We start from the raw sequence: 12,518 nt of genomic DNA, 5'->3' as shown, positions 1-12,518 counted from the left end.
AAAAGAACATATTTGGAGCACAAGGCGTGCGAAACGCTTTCATCCAGAAATGTTGTGATTTTGTTTTCATTGAGTTTTTCTTTTAAACGCTCTCGTTCTCATTCTCTCTCTCTCTTATCATGCCAGAGTGCCTGCTCAAATACATAACAACAAAATTGGGCGACGGAGCAAAAGCATTTCAAGGTTATTGATAACCGTTTGCATCAAGGGCTCAGGCTTCTTAAGGAACTCAATGTTTAGCCCTGTGGGAGAAGGTAGTTCCACATTGCGTGCCGAGCCTGCTTATGGATTTAAAAAGCAAGAGCGACTGAAAGAAACAAAAGGAATAAGAGAATGTAAAAGCGAGTGAGATGTGTGGGAGCGTGTCTTCGGTAAAAGACGAGAGACAGAAGTTCTTTCTGAGCAGGATGAAGATCGTGTGTCCATAGAGACACTGCTTAGCAACCCCTCCCACTCCGCCTTTAAGGACAAACAGATTGCCAGAGGGAGAAAGACCCATAGAAGGGGTCAGATCACTTCTGTCTTCATAGTCTTACAATGGAATCTAATGCATATTGTTTGTGTTTTACCTGTGAATGAACTTAAAGCCAAATAAATAATTCAGATCCCTGAAGGAAATGCCATCAAGACAGAGGAACTGCAAACACAGTTCTCTTTCAATCTTCGATCACAACTCGTGGCAAATATGCTGATCATATAAACGCATTTAGTCTGTAACCTTGCGTCATGCCAGAGAACAATTATGTGCCTCTTTTATATCTCAAAGCTTAATGGACTTCTCAGTTGTTTTTCAAGATTTAAATACCTTATCAGGGCTGTACGTTAACTTTTATTGCCCATGGCACTGGTGCTACACAGGTTTAATAGTAGCACTGTCCAAAGAGTTCAAGCACAATGTCTGTTGAAATCTTTAAAAAAAAACACACGTGCAGTTTATCACACAAATAGGCAGGTAACTGACAAATGACATTAAAGTCCCCGTGAACTGGAAGTTGCGAGCGTTTTTAACTCCGTATTATGACGCATGTCCGAGTGAAATGTTATCTCTAATGAGAAAATTAGTGGGCATGGCTTTCCACTTTCTCTGCAATTTGATTGGATGTATACAAACATATATTTTGCACCCTGCAGCTCTGCTTCTCAGAAATAAATCTGAAACAAATGCGATCATTGGCATACATTTAATGGCAAGTATATTAGAAAATCTGAACACATTCTGTGAAGCTCTTAGGGAGAAAAATGCACACCTACATTGTGAATAATGAAACATATTTCTATAAGAAAATTTAAGGCAGCTTTTGAACTAAAGCTTTAAGTTAAATCAAATTGACTTTATAAGTAATTTGAACTCATTCTTTTAAGTCAGTTTAATATAATATGAGTTGTACAATAAAACATTTGTGGCAAGTTTTTCCACAGTCAATTAAACAAAAAACTGTGTGCCAAAAATAGGGATGGGCTCGTGTACTCGGAAGCGACAGCGACGATAGATGATGAAAACGGTGATCGTTTGGGTATATAAATACATTGTATATATATATATTTCTAAATGGTTGTGCTGGCATTTCGGGTTGCACCCAGAGATTTTGATTTTTTTTGATTGGTTGCGTTGCGAGAGTTTGTGTTCCGGAGTCAAGTCAGGAGCACAGAAGGGCATATTGTAAGCGCACAGCACTGCCTGGTTTCACTTTGATAAATTTGACGAAAATATAGTCAAGTGCAAAACTGTGAAGCCTCAAGCTGCATACAAAACATACAAATCTACTTCAAGTTTGATTCATTTTCATCTTACACTCTGTCTACACCGCATGCAAGGCGCAATGCAACGTGGCAAAAGCCAAAAGAAATGTATTTTCAACAACATTACCAGTGTATTTGTGATAATCTAACAGTGTTCATTTGATTATTTACTAAGTGTTGTCATAGTTTCATCAACATAAATTTTCGTATCAGTATTATAATTAAAATCTTTTCATTGTCACCATGAGGGACACGCTAATGCCCCACCCCCAATTAATTGACTTCTCATTTTTCAAACATGTCCAGTGCTCAAAAAGAAATATGATAAAAAAATGCCCATCCCTACCAAAAAATTGCCACAGAAAATTGTATTAAATTACTAAAACTGTGTGAAAATTAAGCAAATTACACAAAAAATAAGTACATTTACTTAAGAAACTTTGTGCAAAGCATAGCCCCAGAAAATGTTATTCAATTTACCAAAAACCAGTATGCAACAAATTAAGCAAATTAAAAAAAAGTAAATTAGGTAAATCCTACTAGTAGTGTACTTCACATAACTTATAAAATGAAGTTAATATTATTAAATTTTATATAATTTAAGTTCAAAAGACTTAAGAAGCCAATTTGATTCAACAAATTTTAAGTTGAATTTTTTTACAGTGGGGGACTATTTTTAAGAGAAACATCTGAGAATCTCATGACAAATGCCTGAGACATTAAAGAGATTTCATGTCATATTTCTTTCCTCCGAGTCTCTCGCTCACGGCATCAGTCACATTAGAATCTAATGACCCTCTACTAGTACCCCTCACACTATAAGTTGGTAGATCATTTGCTTTATGCTTCAGCTAAACACACAGCACACGTGCATGACGAGACAATAATTCAGGATAAATGAGCAAGACCTCTTGAGAAAATGTTCTCTCTTTCATTCGTAGCAACTCAACCAGGATGAATAATAAAGGAACAAGACACCGAGGAACGTATTTACGGGGTAATTAAGGGTAGTTTTGATTTCCCTTCCTATTCTTTATTTCTGTCTGTCTCTCAGTGCAAGCTCTGGCAGAACAAGCGAGTGATTCTGAAGACTGCTGTTCAGTCTCATTGTTCTGCATCAAAGTAAGGGGCTTTTAAATTATGCTGACTCCGGCGACTGTGGCTTTACAGGCAAATTTTAATCACAGAGTCAGTCGCCGTCTGCCAAGCGCTGCCTTAAGCGTTTGCCTTTCTCCCTATCATGACTGTCTCCCAAGAGTAGCCAATACGATGAAGGGGTGAGGGGGGAAAAGGCTTCACAACAAAGAAAATGAAAGAGAGAAGAAAGGGATTGCAAACGCCACTCATACTCGTGCACATGTGTGAATGTAGGTGGTGAAGTGAGATTGGAATAGAGTAAAACAGAGAGTAACACACTGTCACAGAGTTTCTCAAATGCTGACAAAGCATTGACGTAATTCAACCACGATCAACTTTGCAACGTGTAAAGAAAATCTTTTCTAAGTACTTAAGCATCATATTAAAGAATATTTATATTATTAAATGAAAATATTTACATATATATTTGTAAGGCATTCAGGCACTAATACTGTAGGGTAAAGGACCTCCTCCTTCTGCTCTTTATTAAGTTTTTAAATGCGACGTCATGCGTAAGCATGAGTTTTGTAGCTACAAATTAAAAAGGAAATAATTACCTTAAATACATTTAAATGCTTCAGAAATGCTAGGCTTGCAAATGAATAATATGTTCTGAAACATGTTAAATCATAATTATAAAGCACTAAACACATTTACAGGAGTGAAAATTAGAAACCAACATTTGCAATTTACATGTAAATGATATCAAACAATACTTTATCAAGTTTACCAAAGCATAATAAACATATAGCCATGCGCAACAATGCACTTAGTAATGCATAGCACAAAGTATAGCATCATATGTGTTTTATCAACAAAAAATGATTTAATGGCACACATACACATAAAATGGCAGTGCTGTTTCAGCTCGTAGTTAGATCAAATATGGACAATCCCAACTGTTGGTTTAAATTAACCTTTATAGAGTACATAACATGGGATCATGAAAATTACATTTCATGCAGTCTGTCATGTTGTGGTGTTTGGAAGTAAGCAGTCTCCCAAGTTATAAATCGAAAGTGAATGAATAACAAAGTGATTGGCTCGGAAAATAGGGAGTCGATTCTGAAAGACGCAAACGAGTCGTCCCCAGTCCGATCGCGAACCGCCGCAGATTTACGTCACCACATATAGTCCCTGCCTACGTTTTGCTAGGACTGCCCGCGAAGCTCGTGAGCCTCAATCGCGGTAGACCAATCACGGCAAACTAAACCATCTGACCAATCACATCAGACTAGGCTAGCGGAAAGGAGGGGATTAGACAGATGAATAGCGGAACGAATCATTTGAGAGTCAGTCAAGAAGTAAGGTAAGAGTAACTGCCTATTATTACGAAATAAGTGTTTTTACACCTTCATGTACATAAACTTGTTGTTGGACACTCCATAAACCAAAGTAGGACCTTAAAAATCCCTAGTTATATACTATTTAAAATGTCCATATTTGACCCAAACACAGGTTGCAACAACCCAGCATTTTTTTGAGTGTACATAAACCATAAACATGAATTTGACTCGACCGTATTTAACAAGCTGGATCACTTAAAGATTTGTCAGCTTTCATATTTAAATATCTACTGTATATTCAATGCATGAAGACTCGCTGACATTAGATTCACCAAAGAATAAGGTTTTCATTCTTTTAAATTTCCACAGACTTCCAGCCTGCTTCAGAGAGAACCCAGTCTGTGAAACGCTGTTGTAGACCAAACTATTTACTCCAAGTGAACAATTACAGATGTTTGCACACAGGCATATACGCTCTACATAATCAATTATGTATGTATTAAGATGAATCGTTCCCATTTCAAACACTTCAAACTGGCAGTTGTAAACGCATTCACATTCCACATGAACACCAATCATCATTAAACACAGACGGCGAGACGCTGCGCCTGCACGTGGCCCTTGTCTAACCGATGTCCGACTCTTGATCTGAGGGGATTTTTGTTTCTTTGAAAAACAGAGCAGAAACACACATCAAACCAGCCCTTCAAAGTTAAGTCGACGATCAGAGAATCCCATCTAAGCTGGGGATACAAAGGTATATCATCACTTAACTCTTTATCAACTCGGTGCAAAGTGCTCTTCTCAAGAAACTCAAGACGTGAGACCAACTTCGTGAGCGACGTCTACACTAAAGAAAGCGATGAACGCGTTTTTTACCGAGTGCCGAAGAGCCACTGTGAGATCCCACACTGTCAATAAGCAGCATGTTTGTACAGATCCCAAATGTGACTTTAAGCGACCCCAATAAGAACAACAACAATGTTAGCGACAGAAGAGCCCCCAAGGCACAGTCTTAAAAACGGCTTTATTTTCCCCGACACTGTTTACATGACAAATCAGCTGAAACTTTATATAGATTACTATGTCCTTTTTCAAAATGTTATAAACCTGAACACAATCTCAAAGAGGTAAACCGATAAGCAAAGGATTAATAAACAACAATCATCCGCAAAGGTGTCAGCCAGTCCTGACATTTCTCACACACTTTGCTAATTCATTATTCATGCGTTTTAATCGACTGGCTGGATTTAAATGGCAAAACAGGCTAACTGCGCAAAATGGGATCTTGTACTTTCAAATCTGCTGGGCCGCATTTCTGTTCTCCCCAAGCAGGCAGAAAGAAAGTCAGTCTTCGTGTATGTTCCCTCTGAGGATTACCGCATATCCCCGTCTTTAATGACTCCACACACATACAGTACATCTCATGCGTGCACACGGGGGCTCCGGAAACAGATGTTTTTTACCAGAGCAAAGTATAGAAAGACAAGAACGGACAAACTTTCCACACTTCATCGGCCCAATGTCAGTTTTAAAAGGAAGTCTCTATTCTCCATTAAATTGTCAGTTCTGATGGACATTTTCTGTTTGCATTTGTTTATTCCACTGAACGTGCATTCACCTGCCGTAAGCGTGTTTGTCTGCATTTGAAGCTCGGTGTACACGTCCAACGCTCCTTTCCAAATTCTTCAAAATAAGAATGTTTCGACGACCGAGACAACGAAATATGCTTTAGATGGCAAATTTGGTCCCTGTCTGAATAAGGAGGGGTGACTTTAACAGATTGGATTCTCTCTACCTCATCATATGGTAGACATGAGTCTGCACAAGGGTGGAGTTTTGGCCATGACTCTTTGATCCCATTTTGGAGAGTGTAGGCTACGTAGGAAATATATTAAACTTGCTTGATGTAATCACAGATTTGGAAAACCGTATGCTCTTCTTCGCTCACGCTGACTTAAATGGAGGTCAACTAAATCTAGGGCTATTCTCGCACGACAGATAAGACCAAATAGGTAGAGGGCATCCGCAAAGGCAACACAGAGTAAATGTTATAGAGATGAGTTACGTCACTTTGTTTTTGCCTGTGCTAATGGATCGATTTTTTGGCCCATCTGTTATTTTACGGAAATGTCTCACCAAGGAGCCTGGTTTGTCTCATGAGAAACGTTCCAGAAAACGTAGCCATTCGTAACTCAAATTAAACTTTTCGATTTTAGTCCAAACCAGCGCACTACAGATTCCACTCATCAATTGATTTTTTTACCTTGCAAAAATGTCTAATATAGAACAAAACAGAAAAAAAGTCATATCCTCTAGCGAGATGAGCTGTCAGTTAATTATAAAACTTTGTATAATAAAGACTGAAAAATGCTGGGAAAAGCAACATTTACTGCTCCCAGTACAGATATTAGAGGGACGTCTAGGGAAATTTAAGCTTTTTTCCTCCATTTTTTTTTTTAAACAAAATTAATGTGACAGAAATAAGGGCTCATTGCGCAGTAGTTCCAAGCGGACAGGGAGAAGGATGGGACTGCATGTTAATTCATCAACGGCTTCGATAAACTTTTCTTCAAGTAATCCTCCGTCAACTGCTTTATTACTCGTATGCGCTTGGAAATGCTTGTTGAAGGCAAGCTGGCAAAGAGGGAGGTCTTTTGCTTTTACATTCTGACTTTCAAGTGGAAGTGGAGAAACCTTTGATATCAAGAAGAGGAGCATAAAGAGAAACGCAGGGGGTGACATGCTATTTTACAGAGCTGGTTTTTCCAACTTTTATACTACAAGCCTTCTCCATTCGTCTCTCCAGAGACCTGCGCATGGCATGAAAATCAGTGGTATAGTTATCTATATGCAAATTTTTTTATGGGATGAAAGGTGAATATTCAGATGCCAGTTGAGTCACTACTACAACGCGTCTCTCCTCTTAAAGAACAACACGCATATACAAAAAACAAAACGATTATACAAAAATACACAAAATAAGCCAATATGTTTGGATGAATGCATGCACACGTCTTGAGACATCAAATTTATTGCATCGCCTTTACACCAGTTAGTTTGTTGAAGCACTCAAAAAGACGATACTTTAACTAGCTTTATTCAATTATGGACAGTGGTTCCACATAACAGAAATATGTTATTCTACTTAAATACTTAAAGTCAACCATCCATATAATGTCCAAATAACTTGAATTGAATTAAATTCATCCTACTAAAGGCTATTTAAGTAGAGATACAGGTTTACATTTTGTGGATTTATTATAAGATATTTTCTGATATAGCTGTTCTTTTAAAAATAACTAACTATAGCTCTTATTGTTAGGTGTTACCCAGAAGTTGGTTTAGTTGCACTCATGGCATGCGCCAAGTACCTGTGGTTACTTTTTTCATTTAACCTACTAAAAAAATTGGTTAGCCGCTCCTCAACCCAAGCCACAATGGTAACCCCCTAAAACATTAACATACCAGAAATTCTTAAAATACAAACATAAAAGAGTATTAAACATGAACAAATATCCGTGTTTCATAATTTTGATAAAAGATGCATAAAATAACATTTTATTGCAACTTTTACTCTCCTTTTTCAGCCCGGTGCAAAGCATGATGGGAGGTGTAAATTTATGTTTTCTCACCTCAAACGGATTAAGTAAAGTGGTTAAAACTATTTTGTTGTGTTAACTTGATGAAGAATATTTTATCTACTGGATTGAAACATGTTATTTTAAAATGTAAACATTTAGCTAAGCCAAAGCACAACTGTTTTAAGTCTGTTTAATACAATGTAATTGTGTTTGAACACAAAACCGAATAAAATGGTGAATAATAAAAAAAAAAAAAAATGTTTAAGTGAACAGTATCGTAAAATCGTTTTTTAAGGCATTGAAAGGCACATGGGGCTGGGGTCCCGAGAATGGCCAGGCCAATTTACCAGCGGCCTTTGATAACCTACTACACACAGCCAAAAAGAATGAGAAAATCTCTTCATCTCTCTTTCAATGAAGCAAAGCATCCCTTTCTGACCCTTTGTGCCACTTATAACAGGGGTTTGAACCCCACCATAATAACCTTCGACTCCTTTGGGTATATCAAACTCAGCCCAACAGCAGTTAATAAATCCACCAGCAGATAAAACGCCACATCTCCACCGTGTGCACGGGGCGGGGGGACTTTTTTCTGCAAGCAATAAAATTTCTATTGAATTAGCAATGACTTAAAGGGTTGTGCGATGTCAGTCAAATTGATTTAGTATCTACTGAAGTGCCTCAAGGTCACAGAGCTCGGAGTCGGTCCCCGTCCGGGGAGAGTCTGTGGCGTGATCGTTCTGGAGAAGAAGATGTGGGCAGACCTCAGTGGAGCTCTTTGAGACTCGAGAAGAGAAGGAAAAGAGGGCTCCCGTGACCTCCAGCGCTGGTCCTTCTTCTCTGTGAATCTCAGTGCTAATCTGGGGTTTAGCAGACGTCTTTTAAAGGCTTGACGGTGAAGGGCTGTTTTACTGTATCTGTCATGGCAGCTTGAGCAAGCTTCGCTTTAGAGAAAAGAGCAACGCTTGTTTTAGGAGGGGATAAAGAGGGCTGACAAAAACAGATCTCAAATCGATACTGTCCTGTTGCTTTTGTGCCATGATGATGGGATACCTTTTCTTTACACACTGTTCCTTTTTTAGTCCACCTATCTCTGTGACTTGTGTTTCACCAGCACCATCTGAAAAAAGCTTTGAGGACATGTTTACTGAATTCAGAACGAAGACGGACAGCACGATTGCACCCGATGCTTCATCATAACTAATTACGCCTATATAAAGCACTTTGATGGGATGGCTCTGAGATTATTATCCTCGTATTAAAAACCTATAGTGACAGAGAGGACGTAAAAAACCAAAGATGAGGACGAAAGAATGAAAGGGAAGATGATAAATCTATTACCCCCACAGGGAAACGGCCTGACTGTGCTTCACTTTTTCTCATAACGGAGAATAATGTGCTGTCCTAAAGGCATTAAAGGAAACTCGCGTCCAGCCAGAAGCATGACATCATTTGGCGTACCGTTTAACCACCTTTTCTGATTCAAATGGGATCGGGGTTCAGGCGGTCAGTTTCAATTTCGGTTGTCCCTCCTGCTCCAAGATCAATACCAATCACAGCGATGATTGCTCTATTGTTCTGTGTAATACTACAGCTCCTTCACCGGCTCCAGACCTTCATCAGCATCAGCGGCCACATCTGCGCCTTTCAATAGATCATTCGCCAGATAGCTATCTGGTATTTGGCTAATGAAGACTGTTAACAGAATGCGGATTATAAATGCAAAGCTTCCCTGTTCCTTTTGCACATTAAAAGGCTAAATTAATGTCACTGTCATCGCTGTGTGTGAGAAGCCGCATTCTGAAAAGTTGCATCTTCTCAAACCTTTCTCTTTATTTGCTTGTTTATCAGAATGTAAGGTAGGAGCTGCATTCATAAGAAAGGCGTTCTCTGGTGATTCAGAAGAATGCTGCGACTTAATGTTTATTTATGTCTCATTGAATATATTAACGATAAACGTTTCTATGATATAAAAAAATGTATTGTCCAAAGGATGGAAATGTATTTTAAATATTCATTAGATAGCAAAGATTCACATTCACTGCAATACTTATACACATGGACATTTCGAGGTATAACTAAAGCAATAATTAAACACATAGAAGCATGCTTTTGACAATGCTTTGAATTATAGAACGCTATGAATGAGTGTTTTTCATTCATGGGGCCAGGACTCACTACACTGACAGAAAAAATGGTCGATAAATATATCCAAGCATATATCCAAGCAGTCACTGGGACGGTACCCTTTAAAGAAGTCCTAATATGTACCATTTGTACCAACATGCGCACTTTGGTATCAATATGCACCCCTGAGGTAGAAATATGCACTCTTTAGGTGCACTTTTTGAAAGGGCACAGCCCCAGTGGTAGCTTGCGTACATTTTTGACAATTCAATATAACTTATTTAAAATATTTAAAATAAAACAAAACAAGCATTAAAAGGCCAAAATTTCTAAACATGAAGATATTTTCTGTGCTTAGAAATATGAATATCTTGTTTAGTTATGCTAAACTCTAGAATAGAAGACATTTTGAAATTAAATAGATTAATTTTGCATTAATGCAAAAAATCTTCACATGAAACAATAGTTTATATAGACCAAGGTAAAAACAGGAAAATAGGAAATAGGAAATTTACACGTTGCGTAAAACGCGGACGGAAACACAGAATCCAGGCATTAAAATTAACGGCGCAAAATCTTGTAAAATTTGCCAACTTTCTAATCAGAAAATAGAATAAACTCAAAACTACTATGACACACCCACATGAATAAACTTTAGTATTGTCTATTTTTTTCCATTTTTAAAGTAAATGTACTTGTAAGGTAAAAAATCTTACATTCAAGTAGGTGTAAAAGACTGAAAATAAAAATGCACTAGTCCCACCTCTAGCAGCTTGTGTTTTTCCGGAAATAATCGAACAGCTGTATCTCTCTTTTATAAATTTGATCAAACCAAATACTCTTTGAAGATATGTTGTATGCAATACTACTGTATGGCACTCGAGATGAATATTAGATTGTCAGAAACTTCCTGTGATACACAATAATTAATGCGTAAATGCTATACTGAAGCGTTTTTCATGTGGGCGAAAATATTATGCTACTATTTTATCGTATAAAATACACAGAAAAAATACAAAAAACACAGAATCGCGAAAAATTTTAACATAATTTTTTGGGAAAAAAATACAGATTTCATAGGGCCCTAAAACATGGTACTATGGAATTTTTTTTATTGAAAATGGTTAGGTTTTAAAGTAAAAAAGCCTAAGATCCAGCAAACAAACAGGCAAATACTGGCTCGAACAATCGTCTTACACCTGGACACACAAAAGCAACATGCAAATCCAAGCAACAATGACTACCAAAGGCATTTCAAAGATACGAACAGAACAGTGGATATGAGAATGCTCAAATACACATGGACTCAATCATGCAAATGAGTGTATGAATACAAATGGCTAAAGAGTTGAGCTATGCATACAAAATGCACTTTAGAGATCTGCCAAACAATTTGGTCCTGTTTGCTGTCCTGCCCAAGTACCCGCTCTCGTATTCTCCATCACGGCGGTAAAAAATTGCATATTATCATTGCTATGCTCAATGGCTCCTAGTTAGAATCGTGTAGTGGAAGTCTGAGTCCTTAGACAACTCATAATAAACTCATTTCTGCGTAATAACTGCACAGCACACAAAAGCCATTTATACCGCGAGTAACAAAGCCACCTAACATATTGGAATTGAATAATCCCTAAGGGACGGGATTGCTAAACAGCCTCCTTTTATCTAGGAATCATATTGTCACATGTCTTCAAAAACACAGAGAGCTGCCCTTCAAATGGAAGGTTATAGCTCCATTTAAACCAGCTATAGAGGAACAAACGGGTAGTCATGCTGTACTGCCTTGATCACGCCCGAAACTGAGTTAAGTGAACGTGTGCTGACATGCACAGTTGAAGCGTGATGGTTATAAAAAGTGACATAAGCCATCGCCAAGTGAAGTGTCACCGGATGCCCGACACGCTTGGCACAATTACCGCCAAACATTTTGATAGCCTGTGATGTTCCGCTATCAAAAAGAAGCCTCACAGAGTTGAAACTTCTCGAAGACAGCAGGCCACCTCTGTGATAACCTCTCTGTTCATGACCGGGTCTCCGCGGAGACCAGCGTCTTTCCGCTCTCTCCTTTGGCAGAGCGGTTCAGCCAACTGTTTGCTTCTCTCCAACATGAACAAAACCTCTCATTACTTGCTGGATCTCAATTAAATTTTATCTTGCCCAATTTAAAAGATCTGTACGGTAGCAACTTCTCTCTTAATTGCGAGGGCATTTTCGAAAAAGAAAGCCCTGCCTGATAAAATGCTGAAGATACGGGATACTGGCTTTGCCGCGAGAAAGCAAATTAATACAATGTCAACCTTCCAGTGAAATACGACAGAGGATGATTCTCTCTTTGGTCCCCTGGGGCTAACAGCTTCTTGTCTAGTGACTCTTGTCCACATGTTAACGCATTTAAAAAAAACGCTACAGCAAATTACTTGTGTCAGAAAGAGTCTGCCGAGATCTGAACTGAAACAGACCTCAAGAAAAAACGAAACAGATATAAACATATTCTAAAGAGACTTGATGAAGTGCAGCATGGCTGCTTTAATAAGTGGGTGTAGTTCATCTGGGGAATGCACTGGTTGGGTAAAAAAGGCTACGCTGGACGCTAGGGAAGAGGAGAAGAACGGCAGACCAGGATTCCTCCCAATTAGCTCACTTC

The 12,518-nt window shown here is 38.3% G+C and overlaps 1 protein-coding gene across 11 annotated transcripts in view; it reads right to left on the bottom strand.

The window, feature by feature from the left end:
• Positions 1-12,518, bottom strand: part of camta1b (calmodulin binding transcription activator 1b) — a 241,876-nt gene that overhangs the window by 225,117 nt on the left and 4,241 nt on the right. The window lies entirely within an intron of this gene.

Source organism: Triplophysa dalaica, chromosome 21, assembly GCF_015846415.1.
Source record: "Triplophysa dalaica isolate WHDGS20190420 chromosome 21, ASM1584641v1, whole genome shotgun sequence".
NCBI lineage: Eukaryota > Metazoa > Chordata > Actinopteri > Cypriniformes > Nemacheilidae > Triplophysa > Triplophysa dalaica.
The sequence above is the reverse complement of the archived record's forward strand: the minus strand, read 5'-3'. Positions and strand labels throughout refer to the sequence as shown.